Source organism: Notamacropus eugenii, chromosome 2, assembly GCF_028372415.1.
Source record: "Notamacropus eugenii isolate mMacEug1 chromosome 2, mMacEug1.pri_v2, whole genome shotgun sequence".
Classification (NCBI taxonomy): Eukaryota; Metazoa; Chordata; class Mammalia; order Diprotodontia; family Macropodidae; genus Notamacropus; species Notamacropus eugenii.
This window is the reverse complement of record NC_092873.1, coordinates 188,370,194-188,390,156: the sequence shown is the minus strand read 5'-3', so window position 1 is coordinate 188,390,156 and position 19,963 is coordinate 188,370,194. Positions and strand designations below refer to the sequence as shown.

At 42.1% G+C, this 19,963-nt stretch overlaps 1 protein-coding gene across 2 annotated transcripts in view; it reads right to left on the bottom strand.

Annotated features, from left to right (window-relative positions):
- Positions 1-10,719: 10,719 nt before the first annotated feature.
- Positions 10,720-19,963, bottom strand: part of FOXO3 (forkhead box O3) — a 153,886-nt gene continuing 144,642 nt past the window's right edge. For both annotated transcript variants that reach the window (XM_072642996.1, XM_072642995.1), the window contains exon 3: positions 10,720-15,829. The gene's annotated coding sequence lies outside the window, so the exon portion shown is untranslated. The remainder of the gene's footprint in view (positions 15,830-19,963) is intronic.

Sequence of the window (19,963 nt, the reverse complement as noted above, 5' to 3'; positions counted from 1 at the left end):
ATGCTGATGGAAACTGCTTCCTCTTGTCATCTGGGCTGAGTCCAAGTCACAGCCTTTCTGTGGATAGCACCCCTTCAGCTGCCAGTGAATTATCTTGGCTTTCTGTCAGCTTCTGACAGACATTCCAACTGAGCTCTGGGCTCCTGTCTTGGCTTACTTCTTCAGGACAGTGAGACCTGGATGGAGCAAGTCCCAGGACCAGCTGGCTCTCAGGGCTACGCCCAAGGAAGCAGCCTCCTCTGAAAGAATGAAGAAGCCTCTCCTTTTCTCCCTCCACTCTTTGTCTTCCGGTGTCCCCCCACCCCTTTTCTCTTGGGTCTCTGTCCTGCTTTTCTCCCGTTTTCCTTCTCCTATTCCATCTGTCTGATGCTTTCCTTTTTCCTGATGCATTTTCTTTGAGTTATGGCTAGTATGCAACGTGGAGTAGTGGGCAGAGCCAAAAAGATCTGAGTTCAAGTCCTAACCATGGGTCAGTCATTTGCTCTGGGCAATACTGCAAGTTACAAAAGGTGCCGCCTGCCCTGGCAGTTCCCTAAACCAATGAAATAACAGGTCTGGTCCCAAATTCCAAATGGTCAAAAGGAGAGGCTTTGCAAGACTTGGGGAAGAAAATACAGCAGAAGGGAAGGGCAGAAGCATTGATGCTTCAAAGTGGGTGCTATTTTTATTATTATTATTTCCTTTTTACAGTGGAGGAAACTGAGGCAGACAGAAGTTAATTGACCTGCCCATAGTCACACAGCTAGGAAGGTCAGATTTGAGGTCAGATTTAAACTCGGGTCTTCCTAACTCCAGACCCATCACTCTATCCAGTGAGTCATCATCTTCTGACATTCCCTGGGCAAACGGAACAGATATCATCAAAAGCAATGTTACCTAGTACAAAGAATGGGCAACAGGAGAGCACAAGCAGGTTACAAGAGGGAGTGTAACTATGGAAAGTGAGAAAGTTGGGGTCAAGTGAGTTCAGGTTGAGTCCTGCCTCAGTGTGCCTATTTGAGAAAGGAGAGTAACTATCTGCCAAGTTCCTGACTTAGACAAGTGGTTTGAGTAAGATAGTGATTTATCTGCAAAGTAAGCTGGGTGTGGGCAGCTAGGTGGCAAAGTAGATAGCAGGGGTGGGGAACATTCAGCCTTGAGGTCACATGTGGCCTTGAGTGCAGCCCTTTGACTGAAACCAAGTTTTACAGAGCAAAATCTTTTATTAAAGGGATTTGTTCTGTGAAGTTTGAATTCAGTCAATAAGGACCTAGAGGATCACATATGGCCTCTTGGCCAGGGGTTCCCCACCTCTGGGATAGAGTGCTGAGTCTAGAGTCAGAAAGACTCATCTTCCTGAGTTCAGATCTGACCTCAGATACTGGTTGTGTGACCCTGTGCAAGTCACTTGATTCTGCCTTGTCTATAAAATGAGCTGGAGAAGAAAATGGCAAACCACTGCAGTATCTTTGCCAAGAAAGCCCCAGATGGGGTCGCGAAGAGTCAGATACTAAACGGCAACAAAGGGTGGGGGAGCAGTTTTTTGGTTATTTTTTATTTTTTAGACACCCTTCCTTTGGTGGGTTGCCATCTCAGCTCCCTTCTCTGGAAAAATCAAAGACAAAAACTAGCTCTTTATTCCTGTGCCTTCTAAGAAGGAAACTTCGAATCTGAAATCTTTAGTGAGCCAACCCAAGTAAAGTCTTGGTTTAAAAAAAAAAGTGTGTGTAGGGGGGAAGGTTATGGGGTGGAAACTAAATCTGTATTAACAGCATAGTACAAGAGAAGAGTGTGGCATTTAGAGTCAGAGGACCTGGATTCATATTGAGCTCTGCTAGTTACTGTGTGGCCATAGACAAGTCACTTAACCTTTAGGAGACCCAGATTCCTTATCTATAAAATAAGGAGGTTAGACAAGATGGCCCAGGAGAGCCTTACTAGCTCTGAAACTATGAACCTGGATTAGGTAAATGAGACAGCAAGCAGCTAGCCCTCGGAGAATGCCTAACTCAGCATTTTATAACACTCTGAAAACACCAGGAGATGCACAAATCTCTGTAATTTTTTATTGACCTTTTGTTTTCAGGAGCTCGTAAAGTTACACAATGTTTTCTCCTTAAAATAATGGAGATGGAATAATATAAAAATAAAAAAAGGAGATGGAATAATAGTAATAGCTCACATTTCCATAGCATTTCCAGCGTTGCCAAGTCAGGCAGCCAGACAGTAAGCAACTGCTATGTGCCTTGCACTGTGCTAAGCCTGAGGATACAGAGAAAGGTAGAAGGTAGTCCCCGCTCTAAGGGACTTCAGTCTAAAGTGGAGGGCAACATACAAACAGCTAGGATTAAACAAAACTATATAAAGAAAAAATCAGATATAATCAAGAGAGTGAAGGCACCAGTCTTAAAGGGAATTAGGAAAGTCTTGAAGCAGATGGAGTTTGAAAAAGCCATCTTTTCCGACCTATGATTTCCTGAGCGTAGGGTGCTCCCAGTGAGGGATTTTTCTGAACCGATTCAGGCTAGCAAAGAGAGTCACTTGGGCACCCTGGGAGGTTAAGGTTGGGTAACTTGTCCAGGGTCACACAGCCAGGTGGAGCGGAAATGAGGTGGGAGAGTACTGCACCCATTGTCTCATTTCATGTGATCCTGACTTTGTATCCCCAGAAGTTAGCAGAGTGCCTGGCACATAGGAAGGGCTTACTAAGTGATTGCTACCAGGGTTGGAGATGTTATGAGGACACGGAGGTTCGGAGAAGTTGTGACTGGCTCACGTCACACAGCTTAGTAAGGTGCTTGAGGCTGCATCCGAACCCAGAACTTTAGTAAAACACTCTTATCTACTCTGCCTAATAATACCTACAGTATTGAGAAACTGAACGAACCCCCCGTCCCACCTGCCAACTCCCGCCCCCAGCCGGGGATGGACGGCTTGCTCAAGGTCCCCCAGTGGGTCAGAGAACCAAACTTAGGCGGCAGATCGAAATCTCCTGATGCCCAGCCCAGTTCCAAGCATCCTGTGCAGTCTCTCCGCGAAGAGGTTCGACGCCAGCGAAGTCGCTCCTGTTTCCCTACCTCCCGGGGACAGCTGTCCGTCCCGCGGAGGTGAGAGGGTGCGGCTGGGCGCAGGGGAGCCCAGGTAGCCGACCTCAGCGTCTGGGCTTCCCGCAGCGGCTGTGGCAGGAAGGGGCGGGCCCCCTCGGAAGGACTGGAAGGGCGGGTTGGGAAGAGCCTTGCCTTGGATTGCTTGTTCTAACTCTCCGTTTGGGAAGGAGCCCGAGCCAGGCCTCCTGCTACTCTGCGTAGGAAGACGAGAGCTTGTCTCCAGATCCGGGGTTCAGGAGCAAGGCCCCCTGAGATCTTTGTCCCTCCTGGTTGACCCAACTGTGGAAAAGGGACGTCAGAGATGTGACAGAGCGTTTTGCGAGCGGGCAATGCCATCCTCCGACTGCTGTTGATGCAAGGTGCCAGATAAAGCAATCACTCAGGGGGACGTCCCCACACACTTCCCTGGGGTCTTTCCTGCAGAAGGAAAGGTTCTGTGGTCCTCAGGGCAATGCCTCAGCTCCATTCTGAAAACCAATTCTTCCACTGGGGGTTGAGGACGAGCACTAGTGTTTATATTTCTAGAACATTATGGGTTCTTACCCAGGGGTGGGGAACCTGCGGCTTTGAAGCCACGTGTGGCCCTCTAGGTCTTCAAGTACGGCCCTTCGACTGAGTCCAAGTTTGACACGTGGCTTCAAAGCCGCAGGTTCCCCACCCCTGGGTAAGAACGTGTGTTTTGTAACCCATAATGTTCTAGAAATGTAAGTACTAGTGCTCATTGGGTGTGCCTCCCTTCTCCTGCAGTCTCACCTAAGCCCTGGTCAGAGGGGCACACATTATTCCCATTTTTTTGGACTTATGATTTCCTCAGGATAGGGGACTCCCAGTGAGGAATTTTTTTTTTTTAACTGATTCAGGTTGGCAAAGAGAGTCACTTGGACACATTGGGAGGTTAGGTAACTTGCCCAGGGTCACACAGGTGTCAAGTGTCGGAGGTCACATTTGAACTCAGGTCCTCCTGACTCCAGGGCTGGTGCTCTATCCATTGCAACACCTAGATGCCCCTCTGCAGTGTCTTAAAGAATCATTTGGGCACATTGCATAACCTGCCCAGGGGCAAACAGCTCTAATGTGTCAGAATTGACACAAACCCAAGCCTTCCTGACCCTAAGTCTGACTGTCTCCTATGACATGTTGCCTCTTTGTAAAAATCTCCATTTTATAGACAATCCATCAAATAACGTTTATTAATCATGGGCCAGACACCGTGGAAAGTGCTAGGGACACAAAGACAAACTGAAAAAACACATCACCACTCATTCTAATGGCAGAAAGGAAGTGTGCAGAAGTTAGTACATACAAGATACACCCAGAGTAGATGGAAGGTAGCCTTGCAGAAGAAGGCAAAGGCCTTCTACAGGACATTGCCACTTGAACTGTCTTGAAGGAAGCCAGGAATTTTCTAAGAGGCAGAAGTAAGAGGCAGAGGGAGAGCATTCCTGGAAAGGCACACAGGCAGTGCATTAATGCAGCAGTGTGTGATTAACAGTAAGTAGGCCAGTCAAGTCATGGAAGGGACGGATGTGTTAAAAGACTGGAAAGATAAGAAGAGGTCAAACTGTGAAGAGATTTAAATGCCAAACTGTGGAGTTAATATTTGATCCCAGAAGTAGTATGGAGGCATTGAAGTTTATTTGGAGTTTATTGAGTGAGGGATGACAGGCCTGTGATTTTCCTAAATCACTTGGGCAGCTAGGCAGAGGAGAGATTGGCATGGGGAAAGATTTGAAGCAAGGAGAGCAACAAAAGGCTTGTAAGAGTCTAGGGGAAAAGCAATAAGGGTCTTAACTAGGGTTGGGGAGAGAAGGGCTCAACTTATGATGTTGATGTATTATAGGATTTTGCATATGATTGGACATTTGGGTGAGGTAAACAAGAGTGAGGACTGAAGGATGACACTGAGGTTGTGAACCAGGGTAACTAAAAGGCTGGTGGGATAAAGACAGTAAGTTTTTGTTTCAGATGTGTCAAATATGAGAGGGTTCCAACACATCCATTTTGAAATATCCAGTAGATGGTTGGTAATCTGAGACTGGAAATCGGGAGAAAGATGAGAGATGGCTAAATGGATCTGAGTGAAATCATCGTGAGATCATTAAAGGGAACTGAGATTACTAAGTGAGAAAATATAAAGAGAAAAGAGCCTAGGAGGATACTTGGGGGGTACAACCTGGATGAAAATCCAGCAAAGGAGACAAGGAGGTAGGAGGAGAATCAAGAGACTGTTGAGGCAACAAATCAAGGAGCATTTATTAAGCACTTACTATATGCCAGGCCCTTTGTTAAGTGTGGGGGAAACACAAATAAAGGCAATAGATAAATATATGAACAGAAACCCCAATCCCTGCTCTCAAGCAATTCACAGCTTAATGGGGGTGATAACAGGCAAACAACTATGTATGAGCAAGATATGTAGATATATATGTTTACACACATATATATCTTGTTTGTATCTATCTGCATGCATATACATATACGTACATATACACACACAAATATGTATATATATTTAACTGAGTAATCTCAGAGGGGAGGTGTTAAGATTAAGGACAGGGAACAGCCTCTTGCAAATAGTGAGAGCTTAGCTGAGATTTGAAAACCCCAGAAGCTTGGGGACAGAAAAGAGGAGGGAGAGAATCCTAAGCATGAGGGTGGGCCAGTGAAAATGGACAGATGGAGTGTCTCATGTGACAAACAGCAAGGAGCCAGTGTTACTCAACTGCACAGTAGGAAAGGGATAAAGGTATATAAGTCTACTAGAAAGGTGGTAAGGGCCCAGGTTATGAAGGGTTTTAGAAGTCAAACAGAGGCTCTTATATTTGATCCTGGAGGAAAAAGGGAGTCACTGGAGTTTGTTGAATGGGGGGATTATATGGTTAGACCTGAGGTTTAAGAAGATCAATTTGCTGGTTGAACCAAGAATGGATTGGAGTAGGGAGAGTCATGAAATGGGAAGACCAGTCAGAAGATTACTTCAATAGTCCAGGTATAAGGTTGAAGAGGGCCTACACCAGGGTAACATCAGATGTATATGACAGATTTGTTGAAGTGATTAGCTTTAGCAACTGATAGGATAGGGGGGTGGGAGAGAGGGAGGAGTCAAAGATGACACCTAGGTTTTAAGCCTGGGTGACTGATAAGATGGTGGTACCCTTGGTTGTCGCAGAGAAGCTGAGTGAGGGTAGAGGTTAGGGTTGGGACAAATAGATCTGAGAATCACCTGGATAGAGACAATGAAATCTATGGGAGCCAACAACACCAAATAAAATAGTATAGAGGGAGAAGAGAAGAAGGTCCAGGACAGAGCACTGGGGGACAACCACAAGTAGAGGCATATCAAAGGCAGAAGGGAAGTCATGTAGGGAAGAATGAGGACTGACAAACAGCCATTAGATTTGGCAACTAAGAGATCATTGGCAACCTTGATAGAGCAGTTCAGATGAATGATGAGGTTGGAAGCCAGACTTCATTGCTAAGAAGATAGTGGGAGGGAAGAAAATGATGGCACTGATGGATTGTAGACCACCTTTCCAAATTTATCAATAGAAGGAAACGAAGACATGGGAGAATAATTAGTGGGGATGGATGGGTCAAGTGAGGTTTTTTTGAGGATGGAGGACATAGGGGTACTTTTAGACTATAGGGAAAGAGCCAGTAGACAGAGAGAGATTGACGATTAGTGAGACGGTAGGGAAGGCAGAGGGGGTAATAAATTGGACAAGACTGTGTAGAATGGGATCACTTGTGTACGTAGAAGAATTGCCTTGGCAAGAAGGGCCACCTACCTCCTCATATGAAACAGAAGTGAGAGAGGAGATAGTAGGGGAAGGCATCTGAGTGATGGGAGATGAAGAAGAAGGATGAAGGGGGAACTTTTAGTAAACAGCTTCAATTTTTTTTGAGGCAATTGGGGTTAAGTGACTTTCCCAGTGTCCCTACAGCTAGCAAGTGTCTGAAGCCAGTTTTGAACTCATGTCCTTCTGACCCCAGGATGGTGCTCCATCCAGTGTGCCACCTAGCTGCCCCAGCTCCAATTTTTTTTCTTGAAATGTGAGACAAGGTTTTCAATTGAGATGGCAGGGGGAGGAGGAACACTGGGAGGCTTGAGGAGGAATAAAAAGCTTTGGAAAAATTGCTGTGGTGAGTGCGATAGTGAATCAATTAGGGATATATGAAAGGATTGCCTTGCCACAGTGAGGTCTCAACTGAGAAAACACAGAAGGAAGAGAATATACAGAAAGATCAGGTGATCCACTTTCTCAGTGCTGCAGAGGTCAAGAAGAATGAGAAAAGGCCAAAATACTTGCTCATTAAGTAGTCAGTGATGACTTTGGAGAGAGTTGTTTTAATGATTAAATTGGAGACTAAGTGACTTGCTCAAAGTCACCAATATAAGCCAATGCCAGAGTCTAGGTAAGGGCGTCAGATCTGTTTACTTTACCACTCTGACTCCCATATATTCCACTTAATTGTGATATGGCATCCTCTATACCAGAGAAACTGCTGCATCTGTAGTAGAGCTCATGGACAGAATATACATTTCATCTGCTTCATCTTTACAGGTGAGCTGGTTTACAAATGACAGAAAAAAAACTTGTGGGGAAAAAAGGGAAATTGTTCTTTTTCAGGCAGCTAGAGTTGTGGCCATGCCAGCAGGAGAGATGAATTAGAAGTTTCTGCTTTGTTTGGGGGTGGGGTTGGGGGTGAGGAAGGGGAATAAGCCTTTATATAGAATCTCATATCTCAGGCACTGCATGAATTTAAATACTTTAAAAATGTTATTTCATTTGATCCTTATAACAACCATGCAAAGTAGGTGCTGTTATTATTCCCCATTTTACAGTTGAGGCAAACAGAGGTTAAGTGACTTGCCCATGATTACCCAGCAAGGAAATATCTGAGGCTGGATTTGAACTCATCTTTCTAACTCCAGCAGTCCCTTGGCTCTCACCACTTAGTTACCTACATTAAAAAAAAATCCAGGAGAGGTGCTTCTTGACTTGTGGATCTTACAGGAATGGGTGCTATGGTGATATGAAGAGATGAAATATTTCTCTAGGTCAGGGACTCCTAACCTCTTTTTGTGTCATGGACCCATTTGAATCCTAACATAATTATAGCTGAAGGAAATGTTAAATTTCAGTTTGAAGTTATCAAAAATAAAGATATTTTTTCCCCATCCAAGGTTCACTGATCCTCTCCAATCTATCCATGGACAGTAGAGAGACAATAGATCCATGGATCACAGATAAAGAATTCTAGATGGAAGTCTGGCACTGGAGTTATAGAATGTTTAAGAGTTGGACATGACCTTGGAGATTACCCATCGTGGGTAATACTCGGCAAATAACAACCTCCTTTGACCTCTATTTCCTCATCTGTAAAATAAGTATTTGACCAGATGGTATCTAAGGCTTCTTCTTCCTTTAGAACTACAATCTAGTGCCTCCCCACCTGAAAGATAAAGCCATACTGTAGTATCCAAAACAATTGATGGTCCAATCTCCATTTGAAGGTCAATGATTGAAGAGCTTAAGGAATGGAAACTCTTTAAGTTAGAAAAGTTCAAGGATTTCAAGCTATCTTTTGTCCTATTTTAACTTTGCATTCACAGCTATAGGGGATATGTCTCCCACCAATATCATCTATTGAATGCCTACCATGCACTAGGCATTAGTTATCTATGTATTAGGTCTTCTCTCTTTAATTAGGATGAAAGCAGAGCCAGGTCAAGCATTATTTTAAGACCCTTTCTTTCTCTTCTCCCATCCACCAAACATGGCCCTACACCCACACTACTTAGTTGGAGACACTATTGTCATCCCTATAATGACCAGTCAGAGCAGGGAGTAGTAACATTCTTTGACTCCCTTTATTATCATGTCTTTGGTGCTCATGGGTCTATGGCACACTTCACTAGTGATAACTGGAAAACAGGGTATGCATTTGAGAGTATTTTGTGCTTGTTCAGTCATGTCTAATTCTGAGGTTTTCTTGGCAAAGATACTAGAGTGGTTTGTCATTTCCTTTTCCAGTACATCCATTTTGTCAGGCAATCAGAGGTTAAGTGACTTAAGAAGTTACTCAGCTAGAGGTGTCTGACATTGGATTTGAACTTGAGTTTTCCTGTCTCCGGGCCCAGTGCTCTATCCATGGAGCCAAGGATGAACTGTATTTCCTATCTCCTGCTTTTGAGGACCTTTCCAATTCTAAATCTAGGATCCTAAAATCCTGCATCTTAACTGTAAAACAGGAGACTGGAATTCATAGTCTCTTGGGCCTAAGATGGGTTGGAGATAAAAAGGCAAAACAAAACTCGTACCTGCCTTCAAGGGCCTCACATTCTATCAACAACACTTTTGAATCAAAATATTCGCTGTCAAACTTGATTCTTGAAATAGGATCCAATCTACCTGAAGATAAAAGAAACTATAATTTGGTGCTGGTATTCAAACACAACACATCAAGACACAGCATGGTATGTGGAAAGAGCACTGAATTTGGAGTCTGATGGTCCAGGGCAGCTAGATGAAGGTGTGGATAGCGTTGGACTTAGGAGTAGAGAAGGATTGGGTTCAAATCCTGATTTGGCCACTTCTTAGTTGTGTGACCCTGGGCAAATTACTTGTCTGCTGTACCTCAGTTTCCACATCTGCAAAAAGGGAAAATAACAGCATCTAGCTCACAGAGTTGCTTTCAGGATCAAATGAGATATTTGTAAAGTGCTTTGCAAACCTTCCAGTGTGATAGAAATGGCAGTTATTATCTGTCTTCAAATCCTGGTTTTGCTCCTTATTGTGAGACCCTGGACAGGTCATTTATCTGTAAAATAAAGGAGTTGGACTAGATGACCTTTAGGTTCCCCTTACAGCTCTAAGTCTGTGTGATTCTGTGAATATTTAGGCCAATGCTTTAGATTAAAAATGAATCTAACTTGGGGGATTTCTAGAAGCTAACTGACTTTTCCTAAAGGAACTAGCTATTAAAAAAAAAAGGCAAACAAAGAAGGATCCTGAACCAGACTACGAAGAATAGTTTTACAATAGGGTGGAGTTTAGCACCAGCTATGTTAACCAAGAGAGGCCCCAAACCCAACATTTATATATGGGAAATATTGACTCTGTTCCTACCATAACCTTGAGAACTTTGTGTTTAACTTGCAGTACAGCGTGTGTGTGTACGTGTGCGTGTGCGTGCGCCTCGTGTTTCTTTCAATGGGACTCACCTGCCTGAGAAGGGGCTCCATGACAAGGTCAAAGGTCCCCAACAACAAAAAGGTCCTAAAGGTCTCCTTAACTTCAATGCTGGTATAAATGAACCTTTGTTTAGGAGTCATAAGCAACATATAGACCTCAGATGCTTTGGACAGACCGCCTAATATTTTGATTTTGCTTCAACGTTTGGGTGTTCCTAAGGGCCAGATCTTTCTTTGGCACTCTAAGAGAAAGGTTGACACATTCTGTACCCAGCTTGAATTGGGTATACTCAACTGAGTGAACCTTTTTGGATAGAGGCAGCTTTCTACCACTTTTGTCCTCTAATAGGGTGAATCTGGGGGATTCTGTTATTGAAGGGGGAATGGAGTGGAGGGGCAGGCAACTGGAGAACAGCACACTTTCTCAGAGCAGGGTAGAGCGTCATTATGCTTTATTTACATGCGGTCACCATCTCTTTTACAAACTAGATTACAAGTGAAAATGGAATACACAAGGTGATATCTACAGATAAACACTGAGGAAAAATAAGCACAGCATCTCTATTTCGTTTGGAAAGATTCTCAAATCAAAGGTAGTTTGATCCTCCTGAAGAGAGAGGGTATATAGTTGGTTAGTCAATCCATGGCAACACAGCATTTGACAAGATCCTCAATGAGAATGCAAATGGATAGTGTTCACTCTAAAAGAAAGGATGAGGCACCACCAAGGAAAAGTAGGAGCCTCTTGATTCTTAGGTGTTTTGACTGTGGCCATGCACCAAAGACAGGGGTTTGACATCATTCTAGTTTGTACAGGTTATTAGCAAGAAACTAAAACAGAGAAGACAATTTTACAGATACTGTATACAGATACTTTTTTTCCATTCATGCAACTTTTTTTTTTTCTGAAAAAAAAAGTTTAACATGTGAAGCCAAAATGCACAATACATTTTTTTTTCAAATATTAACTAATTTATCTGGTCCTCCACATCTGTTTATATTTCCAAAGCACGTGATGTACTAAGACAATTATATGAGAGGAAACTGATTGCCAAGCAATAACATAATTTTAGAGAAATAAATGTCCTAACATATAGCTTTTTAAAGCAATGGTACAAATATTTCTGGAGTTAGGCAGAAGCCTCATAACCAATCGTTCACAAAAGAAAAAAAATCACAAATAAAATTAAATAAGAAAAATACACAATTGTTCAAATTGCATAAATGTTACCACTTCAGATGCTTAGCGCTTATGTATTAAATATTAACACTAAAACTCTTTAATAACTTGTGTATCTGCTATAAGATCTTATTTGATGGACATGATTTCAGGAAAACTAAGTCTTTTTCCCCTTTCCCCAGAGATGCTGAACTTCGTACCTCTTTGCCAATGATTATCTCCCCATAAACCAACTGGTTTTCTTAATTAAAAAAAAAAATCATACTTAATCATATATTCGTAGAATATTCCAAGAGAAAATAGAATCAGTGAATTTTAGTACTGGAAAGATTAGTTTTCCTTAATCAGAGTGAAAATATTAGAAGAAACTTCTTTTTAAAGGAAAGGCAGATATTTTGATTTTGGTTGCAGAAAGCCTGAAGACCTGAATTTCTCTACTGCTTTTTTCTTTTCCTTGCCCATCCCCATGGAGTCCCTTACATGCCTGTGGGGAATAATTAAATGGCTACCGTACTACTTTGGTGTTGGTTGCATCTACAAGAAGCCCAAATGATGACTATTAAGAAAGAGAAAGATCCATCAGGTGGGAGATAAACCTGTCCTCATCATCCTTAGTCCAATGAACACAAATTGTTTGTTAACTAACTTGAAATCTTACCCCTATGAATGGGAAATATCTGCTGGTAGTAGTGAAAGCCACCATGAGCTTCATCCTCAGGGAGGGGAGGCAGTAGACGTGTTTGTTAAAATCAACACACACACATGCACGCACACACACACGCACACACACACACACACACACACACCACAAAGCCCGCTTTGTACTGTATCAAACATCCTCCTCTGATTAACAGGAGAGATTTTTTAAAGTAAAAAAATAATTAACAACACATCCACCAAATGACTTGTTATTCAGCAAGAATAACATGGTAGATGAGGGAATAGAAGAAAAGAAAAGCCACTTCAGACTCATGCACAGATAAGGATATACCTGAACCTGAAAAGGGCAGTGCATATTCTGCACTTGAGTACATACAGGGAAAGTCTGCGATAAAGCTGTTTCCTAACTTTGGTAAAAGGTGTTTGGGCCTGGGGTCTCAGAGGGGAATAGTTCCCCAGAGTGCATGTCTAATTAGAAACATTAGTTACTCTTCTGGCTTCCTTATCAAAGAAATAGCCCTCCCCATACTACCCTGAGAGGTGGGGGTCGGAAAGGGACGATTAGGAAGTGCTGGAATCTGGTTGGCTGACGCTAGTGATCAGACCATCTATGGGAACTGCATTTTCTATTTAGCATCCTACACCTAAAACAGCCCGAGAGAGTAGGGCTTGTTACTATGCTTTCAAACTTAGCTCTATTGACACACAAGTCAGTATCAGTACTTCCAGATGATAAGCGTGGGCGGGCTTTTCATTTCAGTCTAATCTGTCAGAAGAGGCAAAAGCCACAAGTGGCACCTCTACCAGCTCAGGTCAACAGAGGTATGGCTACAACTCCAGCAGGCTTCTTTGGCCTTTTAGCTCAGTCTCAGCAAACAGGGCTCCCTTCCACAGGGGACATGGTATAAAACAGGGAGACCAAGCCAGTACGAGGCTAAAGAGAAGGACTATAACAACTCTAGGTCTAGAACCAGAGGGGCTCAGACCTTCCCCACCCCTCCTGTAGCCCTCCTGTACAGCTCAGGGATTCCGTCTCTTAGAATACCCCATGCTTAAGCGATTGTTTCACTGAGTCTTTCAATAAAGGGGGTGGGGAGGGAAGACTTTCTGTTCAGTTCTTTAACTCCCTGGTCCCGTGCTTTCTTGCATTCAGCTGTCTTAGATTCTAATCTGAGTTCAAAACATTTCTCAAGATAATTTCTGATTAAAACCCATCAAATATGGAAAAAGAGAACAAAAAAGATACTATATAACCGAAGGGAACGCAATACCATTTTTTTTTTCAGATGAAACACATTTAGGACTTTTTCTGACTTATTTCCTGCCCTCTCCCACCCCAAAACAACTCTTGGGGTCTAAAGCAAAAAGAAAAAACAACCCCCTTACGACTCAGGAGCTGAACTGCCATCTCTAGGCTGTCTAGCTGGAGCAGCCTAGACTCTCAGACAACCTAACAGCTCCCTACCACCAGCTGGTTACCCGTAGGTAATCTGACAAAATAACTCCAAACAGTGCAATCCCTCTCTCTGGCCCAATCAGCGAGCTTCTCCTTTCAGGACAGAGGAATGAAGATGGAGAGAAGTATTTCTCTTTCACTGATGCCTGACCAGGCACACCTTTTGCTTTTCAGAGAAGACTAGCAAGCAAAATCTGATAGGTGTCTTATTTGTACAATTTTCAAGCTCTCATCATGGTAAAGGAACACAGGAAGCAAAACCCTGCCACTGACAAACTGACCAATCTGAACACACTTACTACCTTTTGCAATAAAAAGGATAAGATTCTTAAGTTGTTCAAAAAATTGCTATGTCCAGGTTGATCTACCATAATCTCAACCGCACAAGCATTTACAAATTCTGTGAAACATGATGAAACAGGGTCATCACTCAAAAAAGACAATACAAACATGGCATTTAAGAGATCAAATGGGATGCCCAACACATCAGGTATAATTTCTACCAATATCGGCCCCCCAAGATAATGTAAAGGAACAAAAAAGGTGCTCGGTAGATGATGGCAGGTGCACGTGTGTTTTGTGTGTCGTGGAAGAAAGTTGCTATATGCTGCATGGGACCAATATCAGTGAGAACTTCTGCACTGAAACTTTGGGATGGAATACAGGTTTGTATTCTTACCCCCCATGCATAATTATTCATTTCTGTACTCTACATAATAAAATATATTTATACACTTATATGCATAATGATTTTATCCAAAGTGGGGAAAAAAAAGTCTTCATAGATCATGTTGGACAAGTGATCCAACGCTGGACTAATTGGAGCTGCTTCTTACCAGGTTCTTCCCATACCAATGGAACACTCAACTGTCCTCCCTACCAAAGAAACGAACAAAAAGAATCACACTTTCCAGGTTAAACAGAAAGCACCATTAACTTAAAAAAAAAAAAAAAAAGATGAAAAGCCTGGAAAAGCAAAACAAAAAGTTTAAAATGGCCTTTCATTTCTGCTTCATTTGTTCAAATATAATCCAAGGTTATAAAAAAAATCAGTTTGTGGGGTACTGTTTCTCTCCCTTGTACAACTGTGGGAGATCTGATTACACGTTGAGGTGGAAAGCAATCAAGGAAAAGTATTCAAAGAAGTATGGAAGATCCAAACTCCCCCCATCAGTCTGGTTTGCACTTCTCACATAGATTATCCACGTTAGGCCTGACATAAACTGGCGAAAACCTTATCTCATTTTCAATGCAGAACAGAACTACTTTCCCCCCAACTTTCCTCCAAAAAAGAAATTTCTAAGTGGTTTTTGGCAATGAATGGGCATCTTAACTTGTTTCTCTCCTGAAAATAGCTGAGTTTCTGACCAATAAACAGATGGTCCACTACATTGAACGGGGATCAGTCCACAAAAAACACAGTCCATCCTGGTTTAGACAACAGTAAATCAGCTTCTGGGTCTCTTTGGTGGACCCTCCAAAAGAATCTTCATTCAGAATTAAAAAAAAAAACACACCAAAATACTGTATAGGATGCATTGGTCTTCATTTCTCCTGTGCTATGTACTGTTTTTTGAAAATGATTGTGCCATTGTTAGGTTTCTAAGAAGAGAATAGTTTTCTATCAGACAAAACATGAAAGAATATGCTCCTTTGCTTATGTGACTTGTCAGTCTACAGAGTCAAAGGGATCCAACGTCTGGGACTCCTAAAGCTGGAAAGTAACTGGCAAGTGTTTGCTTCCTTCCAAAGTTTTCAACTTGCCAGGGAAAGAAAGGGTGGGTGAATCTAGTTAACAGAAAAAATTAAAAAACAACCAAAAAAACCACTGCATGGGCACAGGAATAAGAAAAGCAAGAAAACAAACACAAAACCCAAACTTAAAATAGCCCATAAACCACTGCTATATTATAACACCACATGATCATTGGCAGGGAACTACTGATAAAGGGTACACAGTGTGTCTTGACAAGATGGCGTGGGGGCGTTGGGTGCTGTGTCCACAGAAGGTGCTCCATCATCCTGTACAGGAAAGATTTTGCATACGTTCTCGAGTTCAATAGGAGCTTTGCTGGGGTGGAGGGGATGAGGGGGCCATTAACAGTCTCCGCTTGATTAGGAAAATGATGCAGGATTGATTCACAAAGGTCATTAAGCTGTAAACGGTGTCACTGTCCACTTGCTGAGAGCAGATTTGGCAAAGGGTTTTTTTATTTCTTCCTCTTTAGATCTTGTGTCAGTTTGAGGGTCTGAAGGAGAAAAAGAGGGAAAAGATGATTAGAACATTCAATCTTTAATGTGGAACTTCTGAACCTTATACATACAACCCCACTGTCCTCAATTCTTGAAACTGTTCTGCATTTACTTTGTATAGAACCTGGTGGGTGAGGACTATTTCCTTCTTCTCCTTTGTTTTTTGTCTTTACCTACTCGGTACAAAGACAAATTTCCAGGTAAGGAATTTAACAGATACTTAGTGATTTGAATTTTTCATTCCCACTACAGAGCCAGTGAGTTTCTCTTTCTGAAAAAGCCTGGTTATTTGACAAATACCACCAGAAACAAAATTCTATAGGGGAGTAATAATACTTAAAGATTCTTCATAGGATATATATTTTTCTTCTCTGCCAGTGTCCCCAAATATAGGAACCTAAGTAAAATAAGCAATTAGAATACAAAGAAAGGCAAATGTCTAGAAGTTAAGTCCTTTGGCTAAAACATGGGGATTGTAAAGGTGCCGGGAAGGATGAATCCTAGCATTCTTTTCCAAAAGCCAAACAACCTATTGTTTTTTTCAGTTAAAAGTGCCAATGGAAAAGGAGGGTAGCTAGACAAGACACTCATCATCCAGCCTCAATTCCACCATTTAGTATTTTCATGATACTAATAGTATCCATTTTTCAGGGTTGTTGGGTGGATCAAATGATACATGCATTAGCTCCTTAAAGCACTACATATGTAAACACATATACGTATAAATAGATACATTGTTGTTCAGTTGTATCTGATGACTCTTCATGACCCTACTGGGGGTTTTCTTGGCAAAGATACTGGAGGGTTTTGCCCTTTCCTTCTCTAGCTCACTTTACAGATGAGGAAACTGAGGCAAACAGGGTTAAAGGACTTGCCCAGGGTCACACAGCTAGGAAGTGTCTGAGGCTAGATTTGAACCCAGGACGATGAATCTTCCAGAGTTCAGGTCTGGCACTCTGTCTACTGTGCCACTCAGCTGCCCACATACACATTATATACATATATATGTATGTGTGTACAGATATATATATTATACATATAAAATTTATATTTACACACACAAATTAGCTATTAAAATTATAGTCCTGGCTTGGGAGATAGACTGGCATGTGCTCTTTTTCCCACCCCCTTATGCCCCTTCAAATCACAGTCACATTTCATGAAGAAACTGATGAACTGCTGGAAAACCAAGGCTTTCTTAGGTGTGACCCCCTCTCTTGGCTGGGCTTCAGGACAAAGCCACAGTCTTCAAGGCCTTTCTGTTAGATATAACTACAAGCCTACATCCTACATCTAATTCCAAATTTCCCTCCCCAGATTTTATAGATGAGGAAAATGAGGCCAGGGAGAGTCTTGTGTGATACGCTGAATCCCATGATTTGTAAGCATCAGAGGCCAGGATCATGGAATCACAGATTCGGAGATGGAAGGGCACTTAGAGGCCATTCATTTTAACCTCATTTTACAGATGAGGAACTAGGTGTCACACAGCTATGAAGTGGCTAAGCCAAGATTCAAACCTAGATCATCTCACTGTAAATCCAAGATACCTACCTCAGTACCTTATGCTGGAATTAATTTGAACCCACAGTCTAGACTCCAGAACCAGTGCTTTCCCCACTGTCCTATGCTGCCTTAGATTTCTTAAGACTCCTCCTCCTTAAACATTTTGACACTTGGAGTCATGTTTTCCGCAGGGCTGCCCAACTTTTCCATTAACTCTTCATTACCAGGTAGGCTAGAAACTGTCACCTTTGGTAAGTGCTAATTTAGTTTGCATTGGTGGGGGAATTTAAACTCCCTACACTATGGGAGATTAATTAACATCTAAGTAGAAAGTTCCACAAATTTGATTCTTAAATTATTAAAAATCAGAAGAAAAACATATGTGTACACGTAGACACACACATAGGGGGAGAAGGGGCAAGGGGGTGAGAGAGAGAGAGAAATCCCCAATAAAACAACCTCATCAGCAACTAACATTTCCGTCTCCCACATTCCTCTCAGGAAAAGACAAAAAGATACTTGAGAATGGATCTGAATAGATACAAAGTAGTCTGATTTAGATTTAAAGTGGCCACTTAATATGAACTGATGAGACAAGAAAGCATATGTTTGCAGAGAAGTGAGCAACAAAAGCTGACACCTTAACAGCTTTTTATTGTAGTAGCAAAGGACTGAGAAATGGCTATAAACAATGATGTAATGGAACATTACTGCACCACAAGAAAAAGACAGGAAGACTTCAGAGAAGCAATGGAAGACTTACATGAATGGATGACAACTAAAGTAGAATCAGGAAAACAATGTTACACTTTGACTGTAACAGGGTAATCAGAAAGAAGAACCTAAGAAACTGTAACAACAAAGCTTGGTCTCCAAGCTTAGTGGATGTACCTCTCCTTCCTTCAATGTGGGGGAGGGGACCAAGAGGCAAGAAGGGATTATATGGATGTGGAACTCTGCACAGGATGACAGTTTGGATTAATATAGTGGTTGGTTTTGCTGAACTGTTTTTGTACCTTTTAAATTTTTCATTTTAAGGGATGGCTCTCTGGCATGGGGGAGGAAGCAGGAAAAGAAAAATAGTGGGAAATACAAGTGATGCAAAACAAAAGATAATCTAATTTTTTTAAAAAATTGCTACAATGACAGGCCTCTGGAACAAGTTGCCTTATTTATGTGGGGGGAGGGAGAGAAAAAATTAATTTAAATGAATACAACACAGTCTTGTTAGTATAAAGTTTCATAAAACAGACAGCAAAGATGGAAATGAAGCAATCGTCAAGATATACTAGCTGCCCATCTTTTTACCAGCTAGAAAGAGCAGGTGATGAAAGATCCATCAATAAATTCACAAACAAATATGTCACATACATCTGTAACTTCCCATTAGGGGTGACATTATTGTAAATCCATTTGGAATTTTCACAAATGTTCTTGTGACTTTCAGTCTCAATCTGTCCCTTTGAAATGGCATCCCTGCTGAAGTCACACTCTTTGTATACAAATATGCAGGAAGCTAGCCTAGTCATGTTTCATCTCTAGAACAAATCAGACCTATGGGCATGGGAGCCCTTGTTAACTGCTATACAGCCTAGTGGAAAATCTTTCAGTGGGTTTTCTCTTTCTTAACTCCTTTTTTTTTCCTTTCTTCTCTTCTTTCCTCTTTCTCTTTTCCTCTGTCTTTTCTTTCCTTCCTTTCCTTCTCTCTTCCTTTCTTCTCTTTCCTTTCTTCTCTCTCTTTTTCTTCCATTTTTTTTTCTTTTGAGAAAGTAGGGAAACAGGTCAAGGAAATCACTGACTTTTCCCCCTTTCTGTTGCTCATTTACTTAATCTTGGTGACTTAGGTAGTTCTAATCTGCTTTGTAGAAACTAACCAGGGTCACCTCTGGGTTTTAGAGGGAGAAAAGACTCAAAAAACACTCCATCGGTCTCCTGATTTTTGGAGGGCCCCAACCAATGTCCTTTACTTTTGCCTCTACTAAGGTTACTAGGTAGTTTTTTTTTCTCAAAATAACATTTCATAATCCGAACACTAACATCACTATGCAATGAGTCAGCAGGGAACAAAATCCCTCAGGTTCTGGTCTTAACTTACTGCAATGTGCCAGGAGAGAAGTGATAGTCTATTACCTAATTCAGGTGCTTTTCCCCTTGTAGTTCCCCTTGGTGTTAATTAGGTGGCCCTGGAAAGCAATTCCAAATGGAAAGGTGACACACTTGGCTCCCCAAGTAGAGAGGCAGAGTGATGTAGGCCCCTAAAGGGGCCTGGCTGGATGGGGTGCAGTTGGGAAGGTAACCAAAACAATCTGGCAAAGGTGTTCCGAGAGAAGGCCCTGTAAGCCCTGAAATAGTCAAGGCCCAGTTCCCCAGGCCAGGGAACCTGGAAACAATTCCCTCATCAGAAAGAAAAGTCTTCAGGGGCCTTCATCATGAAATGCAGAGAGATTAATCAGCATCTCACAGAGAATATACATCACTGTTTTCCTTGGTTTTTTCCTGGCCCATTACCACCTATGATAATGTCAGAGAACCTACTGCAGGTTTCATAGGTAATGGAGCACACAGGGAGATGTGCTCAGAAGAATGTCTCTTTTTTTTCCTTTTCTTCCTTCCTTTCTTCCCCC